The sequence below is a fragment of the Bos grunniens genome, chromosome 26 (genome assembly GCF_055505025.1).
Source record: "Bos grunniens cultivar Pamir isolate PY7600 chromosome 26, Bosgru_T2T1.0, whole genome shotgun sequence".
Lineage (NCBI taxonomy): Eukaryota > Metazoa > Chordata > Mammalia > Artiodactyla > Bovidae > Bos > Bos grunniens.
In genome coordinates this window covers 31,358,373-31,370,826 of record NC_141190.1, presented here as the reverse complement: position 1 = coordinate 31,370,826, position 12,454 = coordinate 31,358,373, and the positions used below count along the sequence as shown (strand labels likewise).

The 12,454-nt window shown below is 49.5% G+C and overlaps 1 long non-coding RNA gene across 2 annotated transcripts; it reads right to left on the bottom strand.

Annotated features, from left to right (window-relative positions):
* Positions 1-389: 389 nt before the first annotated feature.
* On the bottom strand, positions 390-12,368 carry LOC147344327 (uncharacterized). 2 transcript variants are annotated; one of them, XR_015155741.1, is made up of 5 exons: positions 12,095-12,232; positions 6,966-7,176; positions 6,714-6,782; positions 938-1,289; positions 390-598 (listed from the first exon to the last, which is right to left on the bottom strand). It is a non-coding gene; the product is annotated as an uncharacterized LOC147344327 (long non-coding RNA). The 2 variants fall into 2 exon arrangements; XR_015155740.1 differs by lacking the exon at positions 6,966-7,176 and having other exon boundaries at positions 12,095-12,368.
* Positions 12,369-12,454: the final 86 nt, after the last annotated feature.

The window sequence follows — 12,454 nt, the reverse complement described above, 5'->3', positions numbered from 1 at the left end:
TTCACTGCCAAAAGGACAGACGATGTCTCTTGGCTCATCTAGAACAAACCAGAGACATCTACAGCAGGGCTATGTCTGTCCATGTCATGACTCTTTAAAGAATTAGTAGTTCCCAGCCAGCCTCCTTGACAGCATGTTGAAAGACAGAAAAGATGGGGATGCTAAGGTAAAGAGGAGGGTGGAAGGTTGGGAAATATATAGAGAGATGGTATATTAGCTATGAGAAATAATAGTATTATTAATATTTCTGATAGTTACCATTCACTGTGCACTCAATACATACCTGGCGCTGAACTCACACACAGCATTCATTATCCCATTCCACCCAGCCTGTGAAGGGATAGTATGATTCCCATCTTACAGATGAGGAAACTGAGGCTCAGAGAAGATTAGTGACAGTGCAGACATTCGAGCAACAAATGGAAAAACCTGGATACACACCCGTGTTTGAACCTCAAGCTCGCCGCATCTGTCTGGTTGCGGACACCAGGCCTGGCTCCATTGCTTCCTAACTTGGTGGGTCCTGGGCCTGCATTTCCATCCCTTTCTGTTTCTTCGATTGTAGCATGAGGATGATGCTGTGGTTGATTAGCAATGCCTGTGATGGACACAGACAATGGCATGAAGAGAGGAATGATGGCACTTGTGCTACCCCTATTTGAAGGATTAACTTAAATTCCCCACTCCCACCTGTCCAGGCTGTAGCCATTAAACCTTTAAAATAAAAGGTCAGTTGTCTCACACAGGGGTCCAATAGGCTGTGCCCAGCACAGCCCACTATACACTCCAGAATGGTTCAATCTCTATTCAGATTCCAGAGTGAGCTTCCTGCAAAATATACGCAAACAGCTCCCCACTCCCTCCAGCAACACACATGACCATTCAAATTCTGGAACCAACTTCCCCCCTAGTCTCCTCGGCACACGACTTTTCATACCTCCTTGCGTCTCTACATGCTGTTCCCTCTGCCTGGATCATGTCTTCCTTTTTTCTTAGGCTTTAAGACACAGCAATATGTCACCTCCTCTGTGAAGTCTTCGCTGATCCCTCCAGACTGACTCAGCCCCTCCGTCTGTTTGCCCACAGCTTTGTGTATAGTTCCTCATTGCAGAAGCACACGTGTGAACAGACAACTCAAGAAAAGCATTTTGTAAACTGCAGAGGACCGACTACTGGGCAGCTCCTGGTTCCTGATGAATTAGTGAACTCCTCCAGTGGAGAAAATCACCCTCTTTGCTCCTCTCGGTCTAGAAGGCACTGGTTCCTCCTCTCCTCCTTAGAAATGTTTTCTGAAATAGACAAGCTCTGTGTCAAGCCCCAGGCGTACCAACTTCAGGCACCTCGAACCCTAAGTCCTGATGTTCTTTCATTCACAGCTGCCTCCAAGTGATTCGGAACAATCACGTGTCTCCTCGAGAAAGAAGGTTACATGGGGCCCCAACGTGGGAGATGGCTGGATTTTTCCCATGTGAACGAGTGACACAAGATAGGAAAATAGAAATGGACAGAGGACTCCACCCCACGGCTGACTGGCCTCACTGAGCTAAAAAGGAGAACGGGGTTTTACGACCCAGGCAAGAACAACAATGAATTGGCTTGTGGGGAGGAAAAGAGATGGAATTTTCTTGAGCTAAAGGGACTAAAAATAGTGTGACGTTTTCCAAGAGGCTGTCGTGGTACTTCAGGATGTGGCCACAAAGCATTTATTTCAACAGCAATTGGCGAGCTCAAAGCCAAGGCCATTCCCCGGGACAGTCACAGTGCCGGTGGCAGGCTGCTCACTCAGCTCCAGGGACCAGCAAGAGCTACAGCCGCTCCCATCTCCCCATCTTTCTCATGGATGCTCCCCCTGGAACTCCCTCCCTTCTCCCCTACACTGAATCTCATCACCCCAAGCCCTGAGTTCCAGCCACTCCTCTGAGCGGCACTTCTCCAACATTTTCCATCAAAGCACCCCCCAGAGCAGAGTAGAAATTGTAATGGAAAGTTGGAGGGGGGAGGGGAGGGAAAGCTGAGAATTGCCTGTCAAGGCCTCCACAAGCATGAAATTCCCTCCAAATCTGTTTTATCCTAAGAATTTACAAAAGAACTGACTCTTCCAAAAAAAAAAAAAAAATCACTGTTTAAATATCAATTTGTTCTCTGATCTCACAGTTATAGCACCACCCCAGAAAGGAGAGCTGTGTTTACCTGTGACATCAAGAGCTCAGTGTGGCCAGTGTGGGTGTCCCACAGTGACAGAACAAGGGCCTTCATGGAGGACCTCAGCCTCAGTGCTCCTTCAGCCATTGAAGTAAATCATCCCTCCATCTGTCCATTCATCCATCCCTCCATCTGTCCACTCATCCACCGGTCCATTCTTCCATCCATCCACCCATCCATTCATTCAACAGGCCTTTACTAAGCTCTTTTTAAATGCCCAGAACTAGTGATGAAGCCAGGAGGGTCGCAGGCCTCCAGGAACTGTCTCATGGAAGAAACATGAGACAAGGCATTTCACAGCTCTGTGACAAGTGTCCTACCAGGGGAAAACCAGAGGTTTGGGGAACTGGGCGGGGAGGGGGGGGGTTGGAAAAGCCTTTGTTCCAGGGAAAACACAAACCAGTCTGTACCCCAGGCTAACAGCTGAGATCCATGTGTCCTCAGGCAGTCAGTGAACCACTCAGTTTCCTGGCCTGTGAACTGGGTATAATAGCTTCGCACCGTTTTCATTGGGACTAAATGAGTTATTCAGTGCAAAGCGCTTCCTACTAAGTGTTCAATAAATATGATATATTAAGCTGAGGCCAGAAGAATGGATGGAATTGGGCTGCAGGGATGGGGCCGAGATAGAGGAGGAGGGAGAAAAAGAGTGTGTTCCAGACAGAGGGAACAACATGTTTAAGAACAAATATTCAATAAATATTTGAACTCATAAATTCTTTAAGGGAAGTGAGAGTAATACAATCTCCGTAAGCTGTGTCCTTTATCTATTGTTCCCCAGAATGAGTGTTTATGTGTGTGCGTGAGTGTGTGTGTGTATAGCTGGGTGGCACCACAGCAAGGCAGCCACAGGCCAGCCTGCTGCATTTTTCTAACCAGATCATCAGATTCTTGGGGGCAGAGATTGAGTCTTCTCCTCTTGAAGTCTCACAGCCCAGAGCCTTTAACTCCCCTGGTTTCTCAGTGTCCCCCTCTAACCCTGTTGGGGCCCCCCCATTTCCCTAGTGACTGTTTAGAGGCCAGGGGCCTATTACAGTGGGGAAGGAAGTATGGATGCAAATAATGTGTTTGATCACCACCTGCCCTCCTGCAAAAACAGAAGAAGTTTGAACGTTCAGTAGGCAACCTGAACTTAAATCCTGGGAAGTCTCTCCTCTCCCCCTCTTTCTGCTCTATCACCACCACTTCCATCCTGGGGAAAGGCCTTGGCCAAGAACACTAGAGAGAGCTCATGGATGACATGAGAAATACAGGCAGGGCGGCACAGAGCCTTGAACTTTCGGTCAGAAGGCCTGGACTCAAGTCCCCACTCTGTCAGCTGACAGCCCTGTGACCTGGGGTGGGTCTCCTGGGACTCCAGTCCAGAGAGCACGCTGCGGTCCCACAACAAACTGGTTTAGAGGAGCAGGGGTATGCAGTAGGGAAACCAACCATTCTGGCTTTCCCGGGACCGAGGGATTCCCTGGGATTCAGGACTTGCATGCCAAGGCCAGGAAAGTCTCAGACACACAGGGATGAGATGGTCGCTCACAGCTTTGGTTCTCCCTCTTGGTTCTGGCTCCTCCCCTCCCCAGACCCAAGTCACATGTCAGCACAGAGCAGCCTCTGGGCCCTTTGGCCCCACGGCTGACCCATGGGACCCCATCTATGCAGGAAGGAGGCAGAGGAGGAACAAGACTTCCGAGTTGCCACCACCAGGTTTCCACAGGTTGGCATCAGTTCATTGCTTGAGACAGGAGGGTGGGGTAGATTCTCTTACAGACTCAACGTACGGCCAATCCAGTCTAGCCAGGTGACCACAGCCCTGACAGCCGGGAAGCCTGGTCCATGCCACTCTCCAGAGTCTTGGGGAGATGGGATTCATGACAACCCCAGTTCGCACTGAGCCCTCTACTCCTCCCCACAAGAGCTTATTGGGCTCATCAACCTGATGCTGGCAAGAGGCTGCAGGGTGGTCTCAGCTGGGCCCCCACCCCACCACACCAGGAGCTCCAGGAGAGCCCCATGGGCCTCTGCTCAGACCCGCACAGGCTGCCCTGCCATGGAGATCACCGCAAGCACCCTGCCGCCCTATCGGAGAGACATGCTGTGTTTTCAATTACAGTCCCCGTTTCTTTCCTGGTTCGGGCTCGAATGCCAGGCTATATTAGGTCATGCCGAGCCGGCCCTGTTGTGCTTTCTCATTAGCCGCATCACATCGTATTTTTAGGGGCAGCCAAGACCAAGACAATGCCAGAGAGCTGCTTTTCTTCCTGAGTCCCCAAATACCACCTCCGTAAAAAGATTATGCTGGGAGGTCCAAGGGCCCCCATAGCTGCTGCTGCAGACAGCAAAGGCACCGGCTCTGAGAGGAGTGGCAAGTGATTGGATGGACCAGAGGCAATGAGGGAAGTGGTCCCTCTGCCTGTCTTTTCGTCCACTTCAGACACCTACCGTTACCACCCCAAAGCCATGTGGAGTTCCTGGTTTCTCGTGCCCTGGGACAAAAGGACAGAGATCCAAGACTCTTGTGAGGACCAGACTGCCTTCCCCAGAGCAGCCTCTCCTGTCCCTCCCATCTTTTTGCAGACCCAGAGCACTGCAATGTGAGGTTCCCATACTCTGGGGTCTTCCCTGTCCCTCACCACTACAGCAGGAACATTAAAGCTTGCAAAGCACTGCTTCCTCCATGGTCTCATCTGACCTACCTGTGAGGGTGGTGTTAGGATACCTATTTTACAGATGGGGAAACTGAGGCAGTGAAAAGGGAGGTGATGCGTCCAAGCCACAGAGGAGTAAGTAGAAGGGTCGGCCTCCACATGGCCCCAGGGGCTCGGCTCGGCTCAGAGCTGGACCCAGATGCCCATTCTTGTCCACACACTGGAAACCAGGGAGGGGCCACTGTTCCTCGGTTTCCTCTCCCTGAAGCTCACTGCCCACCTGCAGAGCGTGGGGGGTCCCACAAGTGCCAGCACTCTCTATACCTCACTCCCAGCCCAGCTTCCTCGAGCCAGGACAGTCACCTTCCAGGGGGCTGAGGACCAGGGAAGCAGAGAGAGAGCAAGTCCCGCCTGTGAATTTCCACTTGTCTCTGCCCTCTGTCCCTGTCCAGGCTTAGATCAGTCTCTCTCCCTCCTTACACACAGACATACACACACACGTGTGTACACAGATGAGTCTGGGATCCAGCATCCCAGAGACCCCCATGCCATCTCAGGTTGGAGGGGGGGGGTAAGCCTGTTCCTCCAGGGAACTTTGCATGGAGCCAATGTGCAAGGGCAGAGGGTGAGGGGTGGCTCCCAGGGTGGATACAGTGGTCACCATGGGACTGAGATAATAGGAATGAAGGCCCATTTGAATGCAGCCATTTTGAGAACAGACTTCCCTGGTGGCTCAGATGGTAAAGAATCCACCTGCAATGCAGGAGACCCAGGTTCCATGCCTGAGTTGGGAAGATCCCTTGAAGGAAGACATGGCAACCACTCCAGTTTTCTTGCATGGAGAATTCCCACGGACAGAGGAGCCTGCTGGGCTATAGTCCATGGGGCTGCAAAGAGTTGGACACACTGAGCGACCAAGCACAGCACACACAGCTTTGAGAACAGGGCTGGTACCTCCCAGATTCCTTCATCCATGAGATCCTTAGGGTAAGACTGCAGACGGAGAGCAGCAGGACCCCCTCCAGATGTGTTCCATGCTCTCTGAGCAAGCGGGGCCAAGGCAAACCATTTGTCCACAGCTCTTTGGCTTCCACCCCTTCATGTCAATCACAGGTCCTGGGTCAGGACAGAGACCACCCAGCAGGGCTGGGTGCCCAGGGAAGGGCACCAGAGCAGCAGGTCAGTCCACCTCGTATAAGTGGCTGCAGTCACTTTGGCTTCCACCTCAAGCCACGAATCCAGGCTGACTCTTTCGAGGCGCAATGCAGCCCTGGGGCACTGAACACAGACTGGAACACAGAGCAGGCATTTAGCCTTCCTCTCACTGGCCACTACTTCCTCCCTCTTCTGGCTACTCCCCTCCACACCCAACTTCTGCCCTCAGACTCTTCCTTCACATTCAGTGGCCACTCCCACCCCCCAGAGAGCAAAGGCCCAGGACCAAAAGGCCACACTAAACACCCTCGACATGCCGGGTGCTACGATAGATGCTGGTCGGGGGAGAAGGAGAGGTGGATTTGCAGACAACTGAAGCATACTCTTAAGCCTGCCCAGTGGTTTCAGGCTAGTTTGAGAGAAAGAAAAGGCTCAGAGACCCACCCCCTATGAAACCAAATAACAGGGCAAAACAAATATCCAGAATTCATCCCTGTACCTGGTGGAAGCAACATTTAGAAAAAGATTCTAAATGAGAAGAAAACATGGAGGAATTTTAAGAGTTGATGAGACTCCAGGTTATCTAGGAAAGATGAGAGAACTGTGGTTCCCAGACACTCCACTCCCTCTGGAATCAGCGTGTAGGGAACACGGGTCTGCAGACCACAGTGTCCATGCTCTTGACCACAAGGCTTCCTCATTTTTCACTGGACTCACCTTCACACATTATTGGCACTTACAGGATTCATGCCCAATCACCGTTGCACAGTTTTGAAGGCTGATCATCTACAAAAATGTGAAAAGAGGCAGAACGTAAGGGCAGAAAGTTGGAAACCCAAACGGCCCATGCTCTCAGCTCATATTGTTTCATTTTGCCAACTAGATCAAAGAAGAATATCCCCAAAACTCAACACACAAAAATATACAAGCATTCCAACAACTTCGAAATCCTTTTCCTGGAAGGCTTACCCATGAAATAAATCACTGGGTGGCTACAGCTCCCTTTAGAAACAGTCAGGATGTAGGTCATGAACTCAGTTGCCTTCAGTGCTGATGACTGGGTTGCAGCATTTGCTCAGCCAAGGAACTGTTATGAGAACAACTGCTCTGTCCTCTTTTAGCAACACATGAAGAATAATCTGGATCCTGGGAGCCCAGATGACCAGGAATCTTCCACCTCCTACCCACAGCATAGAAGAATTCCAGGAATCAATGGATGATTGAAAGTTCCTCTCCACTCATCCAAGGAGCTGTACCAACTCATCTTATACATTCAACCTGTTGGTTCCCATAAAACAATAAGTGCTCCCATAAAACAACAAACAACAAGTGGGTTATGGGTTTCCAACTTTCAGACAAGTTCAAAGAACTGATTAAGGCTATTGAAAACCAAAAGCAATGTTATCAACGCAGTTTGGATTAGATTGGTTCAGTTCAGTCGCTCAGTCCTGTCTGACTCTTTGAGACCCCATGAATTGCAGCACGCCAGGCCTCCCTGTCCATCACCAACTCCTGGAGTTCACCCAGACTCATGTCCATCGAGTCAGTGATGCCATCCAGCCATCTCATCCTGTCGTCCCCTTCTCCTCCTGCCCCCAATCCCTCCCAGCATCAGAGTCTTTTCTAATGAGTCAACTCTTTGCATGAGGTGGCCAAAGTACTGGAGTTTCAGCTTTAGCATCATTCCTTCCAAAGAATGATATAAGCATCTGAATGCAGAGTTTCAAAGAATTGGATTAGATAGCTGATCCTAACACAAGGACCAAGTGACGCCAATTAAAGAAGCAAAACAACTAAATGCCCTTCAAAGTCAGGCAGCCTTCGAAGATGCAGACATAGAGAACATACTTGTGGACACAGTGGGGGAAGGAGAGGGTGGGGCGAACTGAGAGAGCAGCAGGAAACATACATATTACCATATGCAAAATAGAGAGCCCATGTGAATTTGCTGTGTGACACAGGGAGCTCAGCCCAGTGCTCCGTGACCACCTAGAGCGGGGGGATGGGAGGGAAGTTCAAGAGGGAGGAGACACATGTATTTCTGTGGCTGATTCATGTTGTTGCATGGCAGAAACCAGCACGATATTGTAAAGCAATTATCCTCCAATAAAGTTTCTTTAAAAAAATCACGTAGCCTTTGAGAATATTGATGAAGTGACTTTGACCCAAAGGTCACAGGGCTGGCTCCATTAGGATTTTCTTGGTGGCAGGTGACAGAAAACCCAGTTGAGATTGGCTTAAATAAAAGCAAGGGAATTTAATTGCTTATGAAAATTTTTTTTAAGTCTGGAGGAAGATCTTACTTCATATTCATCTGGATTGAGGGCTAAACTGATGTCACCAAGATTCCATCCCTCTCAGACTCTGCCATCTACCACAGTGAACCCAGGTGATAAGTGAACTCAGCTGGTCCCAACAATACTAGCAAAAGACTTCTGTCTCTGATGGGTTCAGAGGTGGGACCATGACTACCGTGTTCTGAATGTTTGCATCCACTCAAAATTTGTATGTTCAAATTCTAACCCCCAATATGATGATATTAAGAGGTGGGGCATTTGGGAGGTGCTCAGGGCATGAGAGCAGAGCTCTAATGAATGGCATTAGTGTTTCTCTAAAAAGGACCCTGAAGAGTTCTCTTGTCCCTTCTGCCCCAGGAAGATACAAGCCTTAAGCCCAGAAGAGGGTCCTCACCCAACCACGTTGGCCCCTGGATCTTGGGCCCTCTGGCCTCCAGGTCTACGAGAAATAAGTTTTTGTTGTTTACAAACCACTCAGTCTGTGGCGTCGTAGTCCATGTCACAGCAATGTGAAGGGACAAGGGCAACGACAGTGATGTGCAGAAGGTCACACAAATGGTCTGACCCCAGGAAGAGCTCAGACTTGGAGTCTCACAAAAGGTACCCTACATCTCCTGCCTCTCTCCACCTTGCTCCCATGGTCCTATACCCTTCACTCCCCCACCATGGGAACTGCCCAGGTTCAGCCGTGTACATGAGCCCCGCAGAGAGTGAGTCACCCCTGTCAGCATCCTAGTAAGGCCCCAGGGACTGGGTCAGGGAGGTATGCCCAAGACATTCTGCACGTGTTTCTGGGACAGAGAGCAGGCATCACTGTCACTGACCAAGTATCAACAAGAGAAGCCAGACCCAGAGGACAACAGCAGGTGCCCAAACCGAAACAAAATGAATTGAGAGTCAGTGACCACGGTGGCTGCCAGGACAGCCAGCAGTCAGACGAGGGCATAGGCAAGTGAGCTGCAGTGAGTGGTTCAGGACCAAGACTGTGAACAGTGAGCACAGCCAGAGCTGCTTGTGGGTGAGCAAGTGTGATGATAGGGAGGCCCAGATCCTGCCAGGTGCAGACTGCATGACAGAGAACACAGAGCGGCTACTAATGTGGGCCCAGCGTGACCCTGACTTTGAGGCTTCCTCTCGCAGTCTCCATGGAGAGTGGCAGGGAGCAGCTGAGTCACCCAGAGAGCAAAGCAAAGGCTGGTGTCTCTGCTGCACACACAAAAGACCATTGGGATGTGATTGGAAAGCACTGAACCATGTGAGCTGATCAGTTCTGAGCATTTTCCAGTCCTTCCCTGCCAGGTCAGGGCCAGTCTTAATGAGCCGAGACCACCTTTTGTGTTTGGGCTAAAAGCTGGGGCAGGAAAACCTACCCCCACTAACTCCACTGTCCTGAGTACAGACAAATGTCTAGATCACCATTCTGTTTTAACCTGTCTAAAATGGGTAGCTAGGCTTCCCTGGTAGCTCAGCTAGTAAAGAATCCACATGCAATGCAGGAGACCCCGGTTCGATTCCTTGGTTGGGAAGACCCCCGAAGAAGGGATAGGCTACCTACTCCAGTATTCTTGGGCTTCCCTAGTGGTTCAGGCAGTTAAGAATCCGCCTGCAATGAGGGAAACCTGGGTTCGATCCCTGAGTTGAGAAAATCCCCTGGAGGAGAGCATGGCAACCCACTCCAGTATTCTTGCCTGGAGAATCCCCATGGGCAGAGGATCCTGATGGCCTACAGTCCATGGGGTTGCAAATAGTCGGACACAACTGAGCAACCTCACATGTAATGGTTATATATATATACACACACACATATATATTTGCAGAATGAAATGGCTAGGCCACAGTACCCAGATATCTGATTCAACATTATCCAAGATGTCTCTGAAAAGGTGTTTGTATTTTTTTAAAGATAAGATTAACATTTAAATCAGTAGACTTTGAGTAAAGCAGCCTGCCATCCATAATGTGGGTGGGTCTCACCCGTCTGCTAGAGCCTTAAGGGAAAAAGACTGACCTCCCCCAAGCAAGAGGGTACTTGGCCGGCAGACTACCTGTAAACTGCAGCTCTTCGATGGGCCTCCAGCCTACCCTATAGATATTGACCTTGCCAGCTTCCACAATTGTGTGAGTCAGTTCTCTAAATTAATCTCCATAGATAGGCAGCTGTACTGTGCTTAGTCACTTCAGTCATGTCTGACTCTTTGTCACCCCATGCTCCATAGCCTGCCAGGCTCCTCTGTCCATGGGATTCTCCATAGGTTGGAGTGGGTTGCCATGCCCTCCTCCAGGGGACTGTCCCAACCCAGGGATCAAACCCAGGTCTCCCGCATTGCAGGCGGATTCTTTACCATCTGAGCCACCAGGGAAGACTAAGAATACTGGAATACGTAGCCTATCCCTTCTCCAGGGGATCTTCCTGACCCACAAATCGAACCGGTATCTCCTACATTGCAGGTGGATTCTTTACCAGTTGAGCTACCAAGGAAACCCATAGATAGGCAGATATATAGGTAAATTCATAGATACAGAGACACACACATACAAACATCGTACCGGTTCTGTGTCCGGAGAACCTTGACTCATACACCATCTCTCTGGGTTTAAAAGCTGAAACCCTTTTCCATATTCCCAAGCACTCATCCCACTGCCAAATGAGAAGTATATAGATATATTAAGACAAATGGATAGACAGACAGACAGACAGATAGATGGATATTGGGTTGGCCAAAAAGTTCATTTGGGGTTTTTTGTAAGATGTTATGGAAAAACCCCAATGAACTTTTTGGCCAATTGGTAGGTAGGTAGGTGGGTAGATAATAGATAGAAGATATATAATATTAATAGAGAGAGATACAGTACTGCCCTCTGTGTCCTCCATCACATCACACATCATTCACTCACTGTATCTGACAAATGTTTACTGGTACCTACTAGGGGTTTCAGGTGCCAAAGACTCAGCAGATAACATAGCTCCTCCCTCTTTGGAACTTAAACTCTCAAACATATAAAACATGATAAACATGTAGAAATGAAATGATAGCCAGGCCATGACATTGTGGGGAAAGGTAATATTTTACCCATTTTTCAGAGGGTAAAAACCTGTGAGGTTCTGGAAAATGAAACATGTCCAAATTTATATAGACAGCCAGAGATGGAGCCACCATGTAACTCCATGTCTAACACCAGTGTCCAAGCCCCTTATCCAGGTGCTGGAGAGGTTGGGAGAACTTTAGGCGAGGGGATGCTGAAAGGGGAGAGATCATTCCAAAAGCAAAATATCCACATTTCTCATGCTTTCCTCTTGGTTTATGTCTGAAACTCTTCTGACAAAAGTTCCCCCATGAAGTGGGTACAGTAGAGTTGGTGAAGACACCAGTCTTTGGACCCAAGCCATTTGAGCAAGAAGAAAGAGTGGTAGAAAGATGCTCCCTCAGAGCCTTGGAGGATGGGCTGGGCTGAGGGCAAGCCCAGGAACAGCCCCTCTGATTGGCAGCATGGTACCCTCCCCACACACCCCTACTGGCCACCTTCACGAACAGGGAAGGATGTCAAAAAGGAGTCAGACCCGAGGTTTAAGCCCTGAAATAACTGTTGTCAAATCCCAGGTTCCTCCCATCACTAACATTAAAGAGTCCTGGGGTGTAGCTTGGCTTTAATGTTTAGATGTGATTTTGCTAGGCAGCCGGGGAAGGATGGTGTGGTTTTCCACTTGTAGGAGAAGCAAAGTCATGGAGACAAGGACAGAGTGCTATCATCAGAACACAGTAAACCAGCCTGGGGTGCAGCAAGGCAGGAAGGAGCACTAACCTGGCCACCAGGAGACTTCGGTTTCAGGGCTGCTTCAGGAGAAACCATCGTGGTCACTATGGATCTGGTCTGGGTCTTGAAGTTTGTCCAGTCCTACCCTCTGGCTCTAATAAAGAACACAAGGTCTTGCTTTCATCCAGCTGGAAAGAGAGAAAGCTAAGAGACTGACACGTCAAATTACCATCACAAATCTCCCTAAAACAGCAGTTCAGAAGCCATGATGCTGGCACCATCCAAACCAGCCAGCCCAGCCTGACTCAGCTTAGAGCAGCTTCCAAGCTGGAGCAGAAAAGACTGGCAGTATTGGTTTCTATGGGCTTCCCAGGTGGTGCTAGTGGTAAAGAACCCACTTGTCAATGT